Source organism: Protopterus annectens, chromosome 8.part0 (assembly GCF_019279795.1).
Source record: "Protopterus annectens isolate FY-2018-M chromosome 8.part0, PAN1.0, whole genome shotgun sequence".
NCBI lineage: Eukaryota > Metazoa > Chordata > Ceratodontiformes > Protopteridae > Protopterus > Protopterus annectens.
In genome coordinates, this window is record NC_056741.1 from 906,372,348 (window position 1) to 906,393,027 (window position 20,680).

The following is a 20,680-nucleotide window of genomic DNA, read 5'->3' on the forward strand; positions in this document are numbered from 1 at the left end:
CAGGATGGCCATAAGTGATGAGAATGCAGATGGAGAAGCACAGAGTGGGTATCCTTTGATGGCGGAACAGAAGTGGATTGGTGATGGTGTGGATTCTGCTGAGGTGAATGATCCAGCAGCCAGAAGGGGCATGAGGAGGCCACAAGTAATGCTACATTATTAGGAGCTCTTAAGGCACATTACAGCCAGTGTGGTTGATGAGTTAGCGTGGGGATGAGTGATGATGAGGTATGTGAGAGGCAGAATGAAGCAGGTTTGGGGATTGTTTATGGTGACTTTGTGGGTTGTCCACAGGTGTGGTGGAGCCATAACAATGTGAGGTTGGAATCCATGTTGTGGATGCGGTAGTTGAGTTTGCAAGGCTATGCAGATATGTTGTCAGTATTGTTATTTGGTGGAGCTTTGTTGTTATTTGAAATGGTTAATTTTCATTTGCAGAATAGGACAGTGGTATGAACACTTGCCTTTATCAGGTGAGGTTGGCTGGTGAATATATTTTGAAAGGTTGGAGCAAGTTTGATAAAGTAAAGGCTGGTGGATTATGGCTACTGACAATTTTTTTTGTACAGCTTAGAGTTAGAAAAATGGAGATCCATTGGGTTACCATCTGGGGTGTGGTCCCCTTTTTTTGGATGTCTTAGCTTTATGCATGCATCAAATTCCATTAACAGGATAGCGCATTGGTCAGGAATTCTCATTTTAGTTATTGGATAATTGGCCCTGTAATAGAGGGTGCAGTGTTTGAATTATTGAACTGATCTGTATGAAAAGAAAAGCCATTGTAGATCATTTCAGATTCTGTGGGCAGAAAAAAGGAGGCGGCAGTTAAGCAGGATGGCATGCAGCTGGGCTTGCATTGTTTTGATGGCATTGAGCTTGGTGTTTTGTGGTTAATTTGGCAGGTAATGTCCTGGAAATATATTTCAGAGCTGTTGTGGGTGGTTAGGAAAAGAGAGGACATGTTTCAGTACAGAGGTCTTGCAAAGGTATGGGTTTATTCTGGCATTGGCTAGGGATCATTTGGTCTATTTTATTGAGTTAGGCAGCTTGTTGCTTCAGGTAGGTATATGAACTAGGATGATAGGGATCCAGTTTGGCTCATTGAGGTGAGGTACACTGAATTATGTTTTGGATTCAGTTGTCTGTAAGGTTAGGTGTACTGGAGGAGTTTGCTGAAAGTTGGGCTATTGATTGGAAAGGAAGTTTCTTTTGGACATTAATAGATACACTGGACAGTAAAATGGGGCAGATAAGGCTTCATGGTGCAATTTGTCTTGCATGGTTTTGCATGGCATGGGATTTTTAGTGTTTGGTGTATTTGGCAGGTAATAACTTGGTGATGGGGCTTTGAGTTGGGATGACAGGTTAGAGAGGATGGAGTACTCTGAATGATGCTTGGCTTAAGGCCATTTAATGAGTGTTTAGGTTGTTGGAAGTTTGGTAGGACCAAGGGGGAACAGCCTGGTCAGGCTGGTGGGCAGAGAAGAGGACAGGCTTTCCCTCTTATGCTCCCCTTCTGGTTTTGGAGGTTCATTTCAATGAGCTGGGATAAGAAATGAGCAATTGGACACTGCCTGATAAATAAAATAAGTGAGCGGAAGTAAGGATGCTCTTTATTTGATTGGATGTTTCATTCAATAAATGGTAAATGAATGAGTAATGGGACACTGTTTCATATGTATAATAAGTGAGCTGAGGTAAGGATGCTGCTTATTTGGTTGGCTGTATAATACAACAAATGGCAAATGAAGTGAGTAGTGAGACGCTGCTTCATAAGTTAAGTAAGCGAGTGGAGGTATGGACACTGTTTACTGGATCAGGATGAGTGGAGTCATGCTGTCCTGATTAACATTACATGGATGTTTATGCTGTGATTAAAATCAACTATACTATGTTTCAGTTGTAACTAATATTGGTTAACAAAGTTATGTTTATGGAACTTTAATAAAGGTCGTCAAACGTCATTCGGTGTGATGTGTTTATTGAAGGGGACCAGGACAAATGAGGTTTCGTAACAAACCAATTTATCTAGAAACATCTTCAAAGGGGGGTTAGATAAATATAGTGGGAAATAAGAGGGTGAGGAAAGATGAAAGGGTTAAATGGTAATGAGGGATGACTGAAGGGAAATGAGGTAATGGTACAGAGGGGCTTAAGGGGTTTAGGCAAGTGTAACTGGGTAAGGAATCACATTTTGGTGTGAACTTGCTACTCGCCCTCCCTCCCCCTTTTTTGTGAATAGTGGGGATTGTGGTGATTTTTATCAGTCTGGGTAGGGTGAAGAAGAGGACAGGCTTGCCCTCTTCTGCCCCCCCCCCCAGTTTTGGAGGTTCATTTCAATGAGTTGGATAGGAAAGTAAGCAGTTGGATACTGCTTGATAAATGAAATAAGTGAGTGGAGGTAAGGACGCTGCTTACTTGGGTGGATGTATAATATGATAAATGGCAAATGAAGTGAGTAGTGGGACGCTACTTCATAAGTATAATAAGTGAGTGGAGGTAAGGACGCTCCTTATTTGGGTGGATGTAGAATATGATAAATGGCAAATGAAGTGAATAGTGAGACACTGCTTCATAAGTAACGTAAGTGAGTGAAAGTATGGACGCTGCTTACTGGATCAAGATGAGTAAGGTCACATTGTCCTGGTTAACATTACATGGATAATTACATAAATTATATCTCCGATATTTGGACGATATTTTTATTCTTTGGTCTGGCTTGGAAGAAGAAATTCCACAATTCATAAAGTATCTCAATTCCAGTACTGAATTTCTTGAGTTCACATATCAGTATGATAGGAAATGAATCAACCATTTGGACACATTTATATCTAAGGAAGGGGAAAATTTTAAGTCACAAATATATAGAAAAACTTTTTGTAATGCTTATTTGCATTTCAAAAGCAATCACTCTTTGGGGCAGAGGCATGTATGACTGCCTGTAAAGAAGATTTGGCTAAGGAGTTTACCACCATTTCCAATATGTTTCAGGAGAGGGGATATCCATTGGACTTGTTGAGTCAGATTCTCCAAGAGGTCTATGACAATTGGGGGAGCAAATATAAACTACTTCTGGGGGCCAGTTTAAATTTAGTACCAGAGAATAATAGTATGCATACTAATTATGCGGAGAATAATTTTAGTAAGGCTTGTATTTTACAGTATAATGTTAATACATACACGGTTAGAAAAGCACTGGAAAGAAATTGGAATATATTTAGGACTAATCAGGAGATTTTTAATAAAGTAGGGGAAAGACCTAGGTTTGTAAACAAGGTGGGGTTTAACATAAAGCAATTGTTAGAAAAAAGGATAGAAAATACAATGGTGGTCAAACATGCGGCATGTGTGCTTATTGTTCATACATCAATAAACAAAATAGTTTGGTTTTGGATAATAATATTAAGAGTAAAATATTTTTTTAAGAAAGGAAATTGTAACACCATGGGAGTGGTGTATTTGGCATTGTGCAAATCAAGTGGGCATTTTTATGTAGGAAAACCCGAACGCATGTTGAAAAATAGGATATATGAACATTTAAATGACATGAAAAATAAAAAAATAAAAAATGCTCTATATAAGCATGCAGCTACTTGTGCAAATTTTGACAAGTTTATGTTTGGGATTTTGGATATTGTAAAGATTAATCCAAGAGGGGGTGACTGGAAAAATTTATTAAAAAAGGAGAGTCATTGGCAGCTAAGGTTGGCTGCTATGTTACCATCAGGTTTAAATGACAATGTGTCAGTAGCCCCTATGTTATTGGAAAGAGCCAGTAGGTTATAAAATGGAATAACCAAATAAAAATAAAAACAAATTTATATATATAATTTTGTAAATGCAATTTTAAAGTTCTGAGTGAATTTCTAATATATATATATATATATATATATATATATATATATATATATGTGTGTGTGTATTTTACAAGTATACAATATTATGAACATATGTAAAAAGATTTCATCTTATGGTTTTATGATATTTAAATGTTTAAATATTTAAATGTATGATGGATTTATTTTATAAGTTTATTATTGTATTTCATGTTTAGTAGGATTGTGTTTCTTTAACATGATTACAGGGTTTGTGATGTCACTGGTTTTAATTTATATTTAAATGTGGTTAATTGGTATGTTTGTATTCTGTTTGTATTCTGATGAAGTCTCTCATTTGAGATGACAAGTAAAAACACAAATAAATTCACTAAGCGCTTTCACCCATTCATAGTGTTGGGCATTATCAGAGTGAAATATAAAGTGCAAGTTGAATTTCTTATAAGTCTTTTCAAGCACACACCCACTTGCTAAAACCAATCAAGGATATAAATCGATTAAATATTTAAATACAAAGTTCATCTAACAATTGTGCTAAAAGGCCATTAAAACATTTTTAACAATGTATCTAATACAGTGCTAATATATCTAATGCAGTACCCCCCCTCACCAAGTAATAAAAAACAGTTTTGATAAAAGTTTTTTGTTATTGTACCATAATCGACATAGTAATGTGTTAGTTCATAAAAAATATATATACATTTATATAAAATGTATACAATGTGTTAAACACAGTAGGACCTGTACTTTAAAATGCTAGAAAGTGAAATGTGTTTGTTAATACCTGGTGGCCTTGAGAAAGGAGGGGATATTAAGACCTTATTAGAGGTTAAGGAGTGTTTGTGGCAGCTCAGACTGGATGCATCAAGGCCACCAGGTATTAACAAACACATTTCACTTTCTAGTATTTTAAAGTAAGATGAACTTTGTATTTAAATATTTAATTGATTTATATCCTTGATTGGTTTCAGCAAGTGGGTGTGTGCTTGAAAAGACTTGTAAGAAATTCAACTTGCACTTTATATTTCATTCTGATGATGCCCAACACTATGAATGGGTGAAAGCGCTTAGTGAATTTATTTGTGTTTTTACTTGTCAAGTAGCTGTTCTGTTGTTTTATCAATTAAAGCATTTAACTATTGTGGAGGCTCTCTGGTGTACGGTTTACTGCTACAGTACAGAACCCTGTGTGATGCTGTCGTATAGGACAATCTGCAGTACTGTAGTACAGGACCCTGTGTGATGCTACAGTCCAGGAACCTGTGTGATGCTGTAGGATAGGACACTGTGTAATGCTGTGTGTAATGCTGGATGATAGAACCATGTGTGATAGAGCAGTATAGGACCCTGTGTGATGCTATAAGTAACACCCATTGAGGTATCCTCACGCACACACACACACACACACACACACACACACACACACACACACACACACACACTGTTATTGAACCATTTTTATGATTTGATATTTAAAGTGTTTAATTTGTCAGTTATTTGCTTATGTGGAACAGTATCAAAAGCCTTAGCAAGATCAGGATAAGATGTATACAGTTATCTGACCTTAAAGGCATATTTAGAAAAGATCCATGACATAGATAGTAGAAATTTCTTTGGGTGGATCAAAGTAATAATTATCTTTCACCCTTAAATGAGAAAGCATGCAAGGAGATTCATGCATGGATAAACATATCTGGAATAAAATCATTACACTTGGTAGAAAGAAGACATTTAATACAGTCTCTGATAGAAAACAGCCAAATTATTTTCAGTCATTATGGAACGCACTGTGGACTTAAGTCACTGAACATATTTCAGTGACATTAAGCAAACGTGACAGTATAACATGTAAGGATGATTCAATATCAAAGCATTTTGTTGGATTTCTAACGATGAGGGCATCACCGGATAAGGCTTGTATAGTAATCTCCGTAGATAAGTAAAATCTGATATCATTGATTGCACAAGACAGTCATATGACAGCAAGGGAACAGGAAAGGATACAGACAAAGAATGCAGAAAAGGGTGCTTAAACTTGACAAGATTTTTTTTGTATCTTGTAGGAATTTCACACTCACCCTGATGACAATGAATATTATTAAACTATGCATTTTGTAGGAATCATACACTTAGCCTGTCAAAAACAGATGTAATTAAACTATCAGTCCTTTCAGAATTTCTGAGGTTCTTTGATGAGTGAATGACTGCAAAGCAGCTGATAATGATCTCTCAACAACTCAACAGGATAGAAGCATTTTGCCTTCATATGGCAGACCTAGGAGGGGATATTAATTTACTGGCACAGTATGCTGTGGAGGAAAATGTGGTGAAACAAAATATACATTTTTATGTGTGTGTAAATAAAACAGTTAATGGCACTTCATTATGTCAACAATTCTGTGCAATGTTTTGTTCCACGTATACTTTATTTCAGCAACGTCTTGCAGACAGACCTCTCAAATGTCCTTGTTTTAAATTAACATTCCTATTTTCAGAGCTGATGTACCCCTGCTCATGATGTACATATTTTTGGAGGAATGTCCCTGTGATTAGACTTGATTTACACCTTCATACACTTTTTTGAACTCTCCCTCATCCCATGTGATTTTTGAAGGTCTCTAGTTCACAGAGAACTGCACTACATGCCCAACATAATAGTGGCATGAAGACTTCACAGACAGAAGGCACACATCTTGCATCTCCCTTTTTCAGAAGTAAAAATAAATTACTTTGTGTGATAGAACTTTCCAATACAGTTTGTCCGGTCCCCTTCAATAAACACATCACACCAAATGACGTTTGACGATTGTTATTAAATTTCCATAACTCATAATTTGTTAACCAATAGTTATTAATTACAACCAATACATGTACAAATGAGCATAAGATCCATGTAACGTTAACTAGGACAGCGAGATCCTGCTCATCCTGACCCAGTAAGCAGCATCCATACCTCCACTCACGTATGAAACAGCGATCCACCACTCACTTCATTTACCATATACTGAAATAACAGCTTAACTCCGCTCACTTATTTTACTTATCAAGCAGTGTCCAACCGCTCACTTTCTTTCCCATCTCATTTAACTGAACATCCAACACCACAGGGGGAACAGAAGAGGGCAAGCCTGCCCCTCTTCTTCACTCTACCCAGACTGATAATAACCACAATCCCCATTATTCCACCACAAAAAGGGAAGGGAGGGTGGGTAGCAAGTTCACTCCAAAATGTGATTCCTTCCCCTGTTACACTTGCCTAAACCCCTTAAGCCCCTCCCTATCCCTACCCCATTTCCTCCCAATTATCCCTCCTTCCCATTTAACCCTTTCATCCCCCCACCCTCTTAATACCTGCTACTATATTTATCTGTCCTCCACTCCCCTTTGAGGCTGTCTCTGGACAAACTTGTTGGTTACCAAACCTCATTTGTCAAAGTGGATAGAGTTTTACACAATCTCTTCAATACTGTGCTTTTATTTTGCAATCATTTTTCTTATTCAATTTTTAAATGTGTTTCTGCCTGGAATATAATGAGTTTCTACAAATTGTGGAGAATAGTCAGATGGAAAAACACTGCCTTATTGTTACCTTGGATGTTCAGACCTTGTTTAGCTATATACCCAATTGGGCAGGTTTGCTTGGGTGTGCTTAGCAGGCCAGCATGTTATGTTTTAATATATTTTCCCATTTATTATCTGCAACTAACAAATTAAAACAAAGAGTTAGAAGGTCACACTGAAAAACCAATCAGAAAAAACTAAATGAAAACTCCAGCCAAGCTAGAACTTCCAATGAGCGACCTCCCTAACTTCCTGTAACAGAGGCACATGGGATATATGCAAATAACCCTTATGAACATCAGGTGTTTCAGCTATATGGCGATTCTGTTTGCCCATGACTTTTACATTTGAAGTTGTTTTAATGGACAATTTCAGGCCAATAAAGCCAAACCCCACTAGCTATGGATATGCATATTTCGGCCTTGTTATGACCTCGTCAGCATAGCATAAGCAGAGTGTTTGACTAAGCACAAGAAACACAGGATTGTTATACCCAGCTGATGTCCACTATCATTAGGGTGATGGCAAAATATCCCAACTAACAAATTAAAACAAAGAGTTAGAAGGTCACACTGAAAAAACAATCAGATAAATCTGATTTAATTTGAATCTTGTTTTTGTATTCTATTTTGTTTTATTGGTTATTTCTTTTAATCATTCCTGTTAGTTTTCCTGTAGAATTCCATAGCCATCCTGATGAAGTTTTAGATGAAAAGCGTAGCCTAACCTCCCTCTTTATTATTCTGAGCTCGGTCTAGGTATTGAATATTGATTAAATAGGGTGAATATCTACCGTCCTGGTTTTAATACTTTTTTAATATGTCTCACAGTATGCCTTCTCACAAATAATGTTTTCTGCTTCAAACAGGATTGTTTTTTGTAGGTTAAGGGCACTTCTTTTGCCCTATATCTGCTGACCTGTTTATGGGTCAAGTAGAAGAAATTCTGATCTATGATTCTTGCCACAATATTTTTCTTTATACGATGGGCATATGGTGCAGATTTGATGACTATACTGGCTTGTACAGCCATCTGATTTAGTAGATCTTAGAGTTCACTGAATACCTAAATGATAATGTTTAGGGGTTTGAAATTAAGTGCAGAATTTAATGTAGGTTGTATTCCATTTTTGGAAGTTAAAGTATATAAAAGAATAGATGTCATTATTTTATACATCTTTGTATAGGAAACTGTTTCATAAAAGCTCATTATTATAACCCGACAGCTGCCATCACAAGTACATTACTATAATCTTGGTTTTATATTTATTTTATATAATTAGATGCATTTGTTAAGAGCAACAAGATTTTTAAAATCAGGTGGATGATCTTCCCCATAGATTTTTAAATAGGGGAATATTTCTAGGAAATGTGATTCTGTTTATAGTGCCAATATGAATGATTTGCTAATGCATAAACCTTCAGTTAAAATCAATTATTTTTGTGTCCCTGGTTATTACACATGGGTCTAATTCTGGCCATTTCAGACAAATCATTAATAGGCATTGGAATGTTTTGATGGCTGAACAAAGTATACCTTTTATTTTACCTCTTGTTTGTGAATTTAGATATAGAAGGGGACATACATTAGAGCAAGTTCTAATTAACTATTCTAAGAATAAACCAGGTGCCACTCTGTCTCAACAGATAACAATTTATGAAGACAAGCTTGTGGGCTGTAGTCCACTTGGTCACTGCTCGACTGTTTTAAAAACAAAAGAGTTTTTCTTCTGCCAATATCAGTATGATTTTTCAAATTATACATCTTAACACTTGTGATACAGAATGGATTCCTTATTTGGTAGTGTAGACTTGTTTTGCTTTTTATGTGGGTCAAACTTCAAGGTGTTTTAAGTTTTGCATTACACAACATTTAAGTGACATTAGATGTCAAAAGTCTGTTAATGCACTGTTTAAACATATCTTTAGACACCCTACAGCCAAATTTAAGTTTATTGAGATTGATAAATTATATAAGATGCCTAATAAACTTGAATTGCATGGAATATTAACAAAGAAGGAAAGACTGGATGATAAAGTTGAGAATTAAGTTATACTGGGTTAAATGACCATTGGAAATTTTTAGTCTATTACTATACATATTTACATTAATTATGGTTTTGGTCACTTTAAAACATTTTTTGCAGAGCTGTATATGTCATTCCCTTATGCAATATATTTTTACAGCCAAATTTAGGTTTATTGAGCTTAATAAACGAAAACTGCATCCACAGACTGAAAAAACATGTTTATCGCATCATGTATTGATGTTTCTTGATGTTTTTTAGTCTACCTCAAGGTATGCAGTTATTTGGCTTTACAATATTACATCATAGCCCCTAAGCTCATGTCAGTGCACTAATTTTACATGTGTTTTCACATATACCATGCTTTCTTTTAGTCAGTCAGGTTTAATTACCATTTCTTGCCTTTCAATGAGCATTATCTCATTTCTAAAACCAGTTGCTTGCTAGAGTACTTTGTTTATATGTTAGTGCTGTGTAAGTCACATCTTCACAGGGAGGCAGGATTTTCAGAGAAGCTTGTTAGCATCCTGCAGATCAGATTTTACAAACTTCGATGGGGGAGGGTTATTAGAGGAAGTGCTAAGAGATTACAGTTTGCCCTTTTGCATTTTCCTTCCCCCACCCATAGGCTATTAGATTAGTTGAATGACTGGTTTAGCCTCAGCCAGAGATGCAATCTACTCACACTCTAATTTGCAGCCTTTGTAGCAGTGAAATTATATCTTCAGTATGTGTTTTTTTTTTTCTCGTAAATCTTAGTGGAGTGATTATCCCAGCCTAAGCACCTGTATTTTCTTTTATTTGTTTTTGTTTCACACTTGTTGCTACATGCTTTTTTTTTCTCTCACTGGGAATTATTTTTCATATGGTCAGCAATAGTGTTGCTTATTAGTGCATGTGATACAGACATACATTTATAATCAGACAGTTTCCCTCATTTCACAGAACAGCACTGCTTTGGACAATTGTACCTTGGAAACCTGTTGCATTAGAAAACGTCCTAATATTCTACAAGAATAAAATCTTATAACATTTCAATAAAAATGTCAGCCACCTTTGAAATTGAATCTTGTTACTATACTAAAAGTATTTTTCCATTAGCTAATGCCCTTCAGGGATCACACAATAACTGTATAATACTGATTCTAGCCAAGTGAATTTGTGTCATAGGTTCATAGGTTCATAGGTTTATACTAGGCTATCTGCCCTAAGGCATTTATAAGCCTAGCCCAAATTATTGTACCCTTATATGAAAAAATACTGTGCCCATTAGTTTGTTGTGCCTCTGTCCAGCAGTGACACAGAGATGATTCTCTTGAACAGAGTCAGCGAGGTGCTCTGCCTCACATGGACCGGGATTTTATTCCACAGCATAGGGAGTCTCTGAGTGATAAATCTATCCCTCCAGCACGTCCTATTTATATCCGTGCTAAGGTTTAAGTCGCTTGCTCTAGTGGTTTTGGTGGATTTGGATTTTTTGAGGTGTAGCTTGTCCATTAATTCCGGGTTGGACATGGCCTTGTATGTCAGGCACATGTCACCTCTGAGCAGACGGTATGCGACTGAATAGAGCTGGAGTTTCTTCAATCTGGCAGCATATGACAGATTTTGGAGTCCTTTATCCTTTGGTGAGGAACTTTGGGGTCTCTCCAATTGCTGCAGATGTCGGGTGAGATACATCCGAATGGGGCATTGTACTCGATCATTGGTCTGATAAGTGAAGAGTACAGGGAACAATGACCTCACTAGATCTGGATGTGAATCCCTTCATGATCAGGTGGGCAATGTAGAAGGTCTTTCTAACCACTTTAGCAATGTGAGTGTCAAAGAAAGGCCACTGTCAACCTGGGTCCCCAGGTCCCTGATAACCTCTTCTGTGCTTAGTGGATTGCCACCTATATGGTAGCTTGGGGTTACCTTGTTTTTCCCGAAGGGTATGACTATACATTTTTAACTTCAGGCCATGGCTCTGGCACCAGCTATCTGTTTCCGTGAGTCCCTTCTGAAGGATATCCGTCCGATGCACTTTCCACTATGGCAGTTTGCAGTCATCTGCAAACTTTGTCAGCCAAAGTCCTCCCATGTTGGCCTGTACTTCTGAGAAGTAGATGCCAAACAATAGGGGCCAAGGACGAGACCCTGTGGGACACCACTTGTGACCGGCTTGGAGTCTGACACAGCGCCAGCAACTCTAACCCTGTGGGTTCTGTCCTTAAGCCAGTTTGCAACCCATCTTGTGACATATGGGTTTACATTTAAGTTTTTCTATTGTGTCGAAGCCTTTGCAAGGTCAAGGTAGGCTGTATGGACTGCCTTTCCTCATCAATGGCCTTGGTGACTATTTCAAGAAAAAGGCATGATCTTCCCTTGACAAAGCCAAACTGGGTCGGGTCCAATGTCTGCAAGTCCCCTATATCTTTGTTTATGAGCTCCATTATGATCCTCTCCATAGCTTTGCAGACTAGGCTTGTTAAGCTTATGGGGTAATTACCAGGGAGTGGGACCACAGTTGCGCCACTCCTTGGGCACGTATCCTGTGGTAAGGCTGAGATTAAACAGCTGCCTTATGTGCGGGTTTAATTCCTCATTTAGCTTGTGTAGCACACAGCCGGGGACACCATCCGGTCCCATTGATGCTGTGTTTTAGCAGCTTTCACCTGCATTTGAGATGTCCGGGAGGCTACACTCGGCTGGGATAGTTATCTCTCCTTTAGGGGAGAGTTTGCACTGAACCTGTCTGCCAGTATGTTGGCAATGTCTGTGGGTTCAGTGATTTTTGTATCATTTTGGACTAATTCTGAGCATATCTGTGAGTTTCCACCCAGGTTCCTAACATAGCTGAAAAAGGCCTTATGATTGCCCTTTGAATCCATGGCAATTTTTCTCTCAAAATTGGCCTTAGTTGATTTTATGAGTGCTCGATTTTTTTACTAATAATGATCAGGGTGACTTCCCTTTTATGGATTTTGTTCTATCATGTAATAGCTTTCTCCTCTTATTGTAAAGGTTGTTAATGGCTGGGGTTCACCAGACAGGACTTGACCTTTGTGGAAAGAGTCTTGGTTTTATTTGGGATTGCCTGATCCATGCAGTCCTGGAGGTGTTCATAGAAGGCATTTGTAAGGGCGTCCGCAGCTTGGGTTCTGGTTTCCTGACTCAGGGGCCTTGAAGGATACCACACCAGTCTTGAGTAGTGTGAAGTTTGCTTTAGAAGTTCTTCACTATGGTCTTTTGTTTGGGGTGGGGCGGGATGTGGATTTCCAGTGAGATTAGTTTATGATCAGATCTCACCAATGAGGGATATACTTCGGTGTGGAGCATTTTGTCCCCATGTTTGTGACAATGAGATCTAGTATATTTTCTCCTCGGGAACAGTAACTAGCTGTTCCATGGCATTTGAATTTATGAACTCCAGGAACCGTTGGGCTAGAAAGTTAGGGCTTGAGTAATGTTCCCAGTCTATATTCGGGTAGTTGAAGTCACCAATATGATGGTGTTTGGAGATACATTTATACCTCCAGTGTCTTCAGGAAGGCTGTGTGGGGTTCCTGAGTTTGAGAGGGTGGCCTGTAGCATGCTACAATTTGTAGAGCAGTTTTGCCTATGGTTAGTTGCACCTGGATGGTTTCAAGCTTCATGCGTTGCCACCAACCTGGAGGTGTGAGTATCCTTTATGAATATGGATACACCCTCCTTTGTGGAGATATGAGGTAAAACCTAATAGTGCGGGGTGCTCTCAGGAGCCTTGAACCAGGTTTCAGTTACAGCACAGACATCGATGTTCTCCATACTGAGAAGGGCCTCGAAAAGTGCATTTTGAGATTTAGACTTCTGGCATTGAGCAGCATTACCCTCAATTTCTTCCCATTTTTGTTTTCTAGGGTGGTAGGTTTAGAATTTGAGCCTTGCCTAAGGCACTATGGGGGTGGCAAGAGCCTTAGCCAATATCCGGAATCCCAGGGTGACAGGTGCAAGCCGCAGCGTGGCTTGTCAAGCATGTCATCCCAGGCAGACAGACACTGGATCCCCTTTGAATGACACCAGACATTAAGCCAATTGTTAAAGCTGATCATCTTGTCTCTATATTGTGGCATCATTCTTGGTGAAGGAAGGATACTGCTCAGGGTTAGGGTCATACCTGCCTGGGCTACATAATCAGAGAGCTCCTCTATGTCTCTTTTCATGTAGTCCAGGGAGTCACACCAGCATGGACAATGACTGTGTCATATTTGTACTGACCAGTGCTTGTGTTATGTGGCGGATTCTAGCGCCCGATAGGCAGCTTACTGTGACCCTCTCCTTGTTCAGCCTGGTGAGTGGGACGTCAGTGTGTCTGACTATGGAGTCACCTATGACAAGTATGTTTGGTGTTGTATTTGGCCTTAAGGGCTGTGACTGCTTTGCACACTGCTTTTGTGGTTTATGTGTTGCTTGTGGGGTGTCTTGAGGTAGCAGTTGTTTGGGTGTCTGCTTTGGAGGCCTCTGCTGTTTAGGTAAATTTTTACTCAGAGCCTCCGAGTATGTCTTTGTGTGTTTATGTGTTTGATTCAGTGGAGTGGTAGCATTATGTGAGGCTGGTTCTGTGGTGTGTCTGGTCTTGCCAGTCCTGAGTTGAGAGAGCTCAGCCTCCAGTTTGGCTAAATAGCTGCATCTCTCGCAAGTATTTGTGTTATGTGGGAGGAGGAGAGGGTTGTCTGTGTACATGAGGCAGTTATAACATTGCCTCAAGATTCCCAGATTCACCAGCTGGACCGGAGAGGAGATTGACAACTGACCTTTGGACATGCTAGAATAATATTGTCCTTTTTTTCTTCCCTGCATTGTGGTGAAATGCTTGGAGCTTTCACTCCTTTCCTGAATATTTGACTGCACTAGAGTTACACTTTTTACCATTTGAAAGTTGAGGCAGATGTAGTCTCTATATTTCCCCATATTTTCTTATGTATGTGCATAAGTATGCATGCAATATGTAATCTAAGTTTATATTCATGTGGTTGTAAACCACAGCTTTTCCTATGTCTTACTGACTGGCTTGAAATTCAAGCATACCTCTCAACTGGACGGCGCATTGGTGCAGTGGTAGCATTGTCGTCTCACAGCAAGCGGTCCTTCGGTTTGATTCTTGGCTGGAGTGCCTTCTGTGCGGAGTGTACGTCTTCCCTGCATTCATGTGGGTTTCCTCTGGGTGCTCCAGTTTCTTCCCATTTATTTATTTCCAGTTTGATGACCAGGGAGGTCCACTGGTCTTAGGGAGCCCGTTTTCAGTGGAGGCCCGGGGAGAAAAGCTCCACATTACATAGTTTAGTTACATATACAATCATAGTAAAGAAGACACAATTACAATTTCATTCCATGCTAGAGAACAGGAATAAATTATTTGGTTACATAGTACCTAAATATTTAGGATGGCAGTGGTAACTTAATTGAGAGGGAGAATAAAGACTTAGAAAGAAAAGAGAAAAAAAAGAAAAAAAAAGGTGGTATGGGTTATTTATAATATGTACAGTTATGTTACTTACAATATATACATTTATGTTAGGTTAGCTTGTACTCAGAATTAGTTAAGAGTTTAGACATGTGTCCGGAGCATTTCTCCCCAGCCCTCCACTGAAAATTGTTTTTGTTCTAAATCGGACTTTCCTGGTAAACAAGTGTACAATAAATAAACTGTACAGATTTTTGCAGAATGTCCAGGTTTTTGCCTCATATTTTTGGCTTGTTTCTCACAAAATTTTAAGAGTTAACATTCAGACTTCAAACACTTCAGTAGGTTCATTCTAATGGTAAATCTTCTATCAACTTTCTAAGTCTGCAACAGCTATATTTAGTATTTGTCCCTATTTTGGGACTTTGTCCTGAATTATTTATGGCTATGTCTAGATTTCTTGGTCTGAGAGGTTGAGAGGTATGAATTTAATAGTTTCTTGAATGTCTGTCAAATCTGTATATGCTGGATATATGATAATGTGTGTACTTTATTAAAACTTTGTATGCAGTGCACATAATTGTCTTAGTGCTATACTTCACTATTAATACTGGAATTCTCATAACTTTTCTCAAACTTGCCTCTTTTGGGACTGAAATGACTGTGTTGACTAGATCAATTACTGTATTATCAAGATGGAAATGCATAATAATTTAAATAAATGAACATGTGTCGTGTTTCTCATAAATATTGCTTTGGTTGTTTAAAATGTACTTGCTGTATATCTTTGTCTTTATACATCCACATATATTTGTATGCCTACACACACACACACACACACACACACACACACACACACACACACACACACACACACATACATACACACACGTATATAGAACATATATATATGTCAGTCCATATAAAGTCTGTACATCTGTGTCTCTGTTTATGTATACCGATGTACACACACCTATATGTGTGTTGGTGGATGTATACATATATACATGCATACTCTCCTACACTGGCATGCAGGAGGTATTTTGACTAAGGTCACAGTATAGCTACTCCTAGCAGCATCCATCTCACTGACCTTTTATTTCTAGTTTTACAAATAACAGTCCTTTCCATTTGTTATATGCTAGTTGACAAGACTATTAAAAAGTGTGACTCAAGTAATAGGAGTATCCTTGCCTTCAGTCATCTAAATTTTTAGAGAGGATAATCTTAGTTGTGTGTTGGCACACTCTCAGACTGGACTGGATTTTTTTTCAAGATAACTGTTGTTATATCCCTAAGAATTTGGTGGATAGGGGTAATTAGAAGGAAGCAAGCTCAGCAGCAGGGGGCCAAGAGTAATTACATGTAGACATTAATTTGCCATTACAGAGTTGGAGTTCTTCCTGGATATACAAACAGAAGGCAAACAAGGTACTCCCAACACAAAATCAGACAACATGTGTATAGTTCAGGAAGGGAGCAATCAGCAAAAAGCGTGAGGTGAAGAAAAATTGGACATTTTACACTATGCTGCTTTCACAGTGGGCTTAGTTCAAGAGAGTGGCACTGGAAACAGCACTAGTACCAGTGTGTGTACAAATTCATTCACAGTATCAGTGGACATATGATAATAATGCGTTTATATTATGCTGTCGAAAACTCAAACGGTCGACAGCGTAATAATCTACACGAAAATGTCAAAAACATCGAACACACACAAAAAATAAAACACCCAAACACAACACAAATTGCTCTATGCAGGGGGCAAGCCCCCCTGCACCCCCACACCCCCCGCTACTTAAAAATACCAACTCCGAGATCGCACTACATTGCAGTAAATAGAAATCTCCCCTTACGGAGATTTCCATTTACACGTGCAATGACTTTTGCTTTAAACATTTTAGTGCCGACAGTATCAGCTTCGATACTGTTGACCTTCGACAGGGTGAAGTAGACCCATAATAACAACTAATAAACACCCTTTTTTAATTTCTCCAAGTCTTTTGGGTTTCTGATATCAAGACGGGAATGGACCCCATTCCTAAGTGAAAGTACGATTAAAGTTCATGAAATTAGTATTGTTTCATTCTTTGATGTTAGCCAAAAGTGCTCTTCGCAGCACCCGCAATGTGCCCAGTAATGACTCCTTCTGCAATTCGTATGGTGTTACAAAATCGGTAACATATTTAAATATGATTGCAAATTCTTTTTTATAAGAACAGTTGCTCCTACTACGATTGGAACTGTCTGGGTATCTTTCTTCCACATGGCTCTCATTTCTGCCTCCAGGTTGAGATATTTTATGACTTTGTGTCTCTCTGTATGCAAGACACTGTAGTCATTAGGAGTGGTGATTTCTATGATCAATGCTACTTTTGTCTTCTTTTCTTGAACCACTATATCCGGTTTTCTAGCATCTATCTTTTGGACTGTTGGTATTGGGTGATCCCATGTGATGAAAACTTTATCATTTTCTATGCTTCTCTGTGGCTCATGTTTCCAGTATTTTTTAGCTACTTCGATACCATAATGTTTGCACAATCTCCAGTGTAACAGTCTCGCCACATTATTATGCCTTTCAGTATACAGTCCCTCTGCCATTAGAGAGTTGCAACCAGCAATAAGGTGTGTGACTGTTTCCAGTTCAGTTCCACAAAACCTACATATGTCTGTTTCTCCCACATGTTCAATGGACTTAGTAAACCAGCTTGTACATAGCCCACTGTCTTGGGCTGCCAATATTAACCTTTCATTTCTTGATGTAAATTCACCTCTCCTTAACCATTCCTGCATTCGTTCTTAATCAACATGAGGCTCTTCCAGAAGTTTTCTATACTTGCAACTATATTTATGTTTTTTCCACATTTCTTGCCTTCTCATTTTGTCCTTTACCTTATATTCTTTCTTTTGTTTTTAGCACATTCAGTTGCTGCCTGATTTTTATCCACTTCTGGTTTGATTTCCATTCCTGCTTGACATCAATAAGCTTCTGCTAAATTAAGCAGAGATGTAATCTTAGATTTATTCTCCTCATGTTTCAAAACTTTCACCACATTTGGATCTTGTGACATTAGTAAATATGTGTGGAGTCCCATGATTGCAGATCTATACATGTAATCAATTTCAAGAAGGCCCATCCCTCCTTCAGAATGGGGAATATATATTCTTGGCATACACTGATTTTTATAAATCATTTGGTGAGCATGAAGCATCCTTCTTGTTTTAATATCCAATCTATCCAACACTTTTTAGGGCCAGTCAGTCACTCCAAAACTACAAGTTAAGACAGGAAGAGCAAATTGATTTATAGCTTGGATCGTATTCCTAGGTGTCGATGCTGATTTCAGGATTAATTTAAGTCTTCTAAAGTACTCCTTACTAAGCTTTATTCGCATTTGTTTATGTTTTATTGCTGATCCTTCATCAGTTCCCAAGTATTTATACACCCCCTCTTGCTCAAGTTCTTTTATATCACATTCTTGTCCCAAATTGATGTTTTCCTGGTGCTGCAATTTTCCTTTTTTAAAGGTTGCTTTTGCACATTTATCAAGACCAAATGACATTCCAATAACATCTGAAAAAGTTTTAACAACCTGCAGCTGTGCTTTCAGTTCCTCATCTAATGAGCTATACAATTTTAAATCATCGACAAAGAGAAGATGAGAAGTCGTTTTCAAGAAGCCAGATTATAGTCATGACCTAAGCTGTTAAGTAAACAGCTTAATGGATTAGTGGCAAGGCAAAACAGCAACGGTGACAGGGAGTCACCCTGGATTATCCCCCTTTGGATTTTTATCCCTGGGATAATAATCTGTTCTTTATCATGGCTTAATTGCAAAGTGGTCTGCCACTGTTTCATGGTTACTGTAATGTAATCAATCAGTGTAGGATGTACCTTATACACCGTCAGTACAGGTAATTAGGTGGCTTATAAAATGGTGCTACAGCAGTTTAGAGACACTAGGAAGGTGCAAGTTTGTCCAATTGTATGGCTCATAGCAATAAAACAATGGAGGGCACACACCCTACTACTGTTAGAGGCTGATTAAAACAAGCTGAGCAAGCTATCAGCTGGCAGCACAAAGCCATGGGGTGGCAGTGCAAGCCTTATGGGACAAAGTCCAAAATATATGTCATCGGTAACACAAGAGATTGTTTTTCATAGCCTGTTATTTATCAGCCCTAGGTGGAGCATTTAGCTTGTCAGAATAAGAATATTCTAATGATAAACAGGAGCAACCTACGACTGATCAAGAGATGAAGGACCAGTGGCTGGCTCCATCCTCAGAGGCCACAGAGAGGAATGTAGAACAATGCCTACAACATTACCAAACACAGTGCCTCCAACACAGAAGTCCACTCACAGAGTTTCATCGCAGACTGGTACTTAAGAAAGAGCAGTTTTCTGCCATGAGAAGGGTATCCTGCTTACCTAGCTTCAGGTGAAGGCTGTCTTGAAAAAAACAGTGGAGTGATGAATCTTGGAACCCAAATATATATCCCATGCTCAGTTAGATTCCACGCTCATTTAGCATACTGGCAACTTCTGATATGCAATGGGCAAGGACATCATGGGAGAACATCAAGAAATTAGGAAGATGGAAGTACAATGCTTATAAAAGATAGCTGAAAGATAACCTCTTCTTCCGTGCCTACCATGCCTAACATTGTTGTCTTTTATTTGCAGAACCTGGGTGTTACCTGTAAGACACATATTGCACCTTCCAACAATACGTTTTGTTGGCTGGAGCTTCCTGCATGTTCAGTTGCCTGGTACCTTGCTGGTGCTCTTCCATGTGAATGGAAACACCTGTCTTATTTGGACTACCTTTTGGAACAGGCTGACATTACCTGCTTGTAATTCAAGTCAAAAACTACACTGATTTTTTTTCTGACAAATACTGTTATAATGTACCCTATATGTTAAACTTAATATATGTAGGTTTTTAGCAATACTGTATAGTATACTTGTCTGTATCCATTCTGGGTATGTATGTTAATGTCTTTTATAACTTTAAAAGTTTATAATCTCTGAATGACTATATGTGCACTGTTGGAGCTTTTCTCCCCGGGCCTCCTCTGAAAATAGGTACCTGACACAGTTGGACCTCCTGGTCACCAAATGTCAATAAATACATAATAATAAATGTATTGTAGTACCTAAGGTATAACACATAAAATGTATGTTAAAGCCCAAATTATGATATTTACACTGAGGCCACACAGTTTGCTGAGCAGCACACCCTTCCACAATCCTTACTGTTGCCTACTATTCATTGTGATATTTATATCAAGGGTTTAAATGGCATTTTTGATATGTGCCATTCTTCAACAGACAGACTGCTGTCCATTAGTAGGGTACCTGGCCCATTCCACCCTGTTTGACCTCTTACAGCTATGCAACATGCACACAACCATGAACATCTACAACAAAGACTGTAATATTTTATAGTCACAGAAATAGAACATGGCTGGCACAACAGATTTCTATCCCTAGGAATCCTATACTTACTGAATAAACTTCCTATGCATGTCAAGCAATACTACACATGGTCTGTATTCAGTAATATTCTGGATGAATAGCCAGGAAATCATAAATCCTCTTTGGGATATATAGCATGGTGCTTCTTGACCATGGAGCTTAACTCACTTGACCGTGCATGTGCTTAGTTGGCTATGCTTCTCAATGGTCTTTTGAACTGCATGCGTAGTATATATCTATGAATTTATCAAGCTAATATATAATTACCAAGTATCTTACAAATGCCCATGCGGCATATAGAATATATATGCAGACAAAAACATCAGTTTATTGCTGAATGTATTTCTATA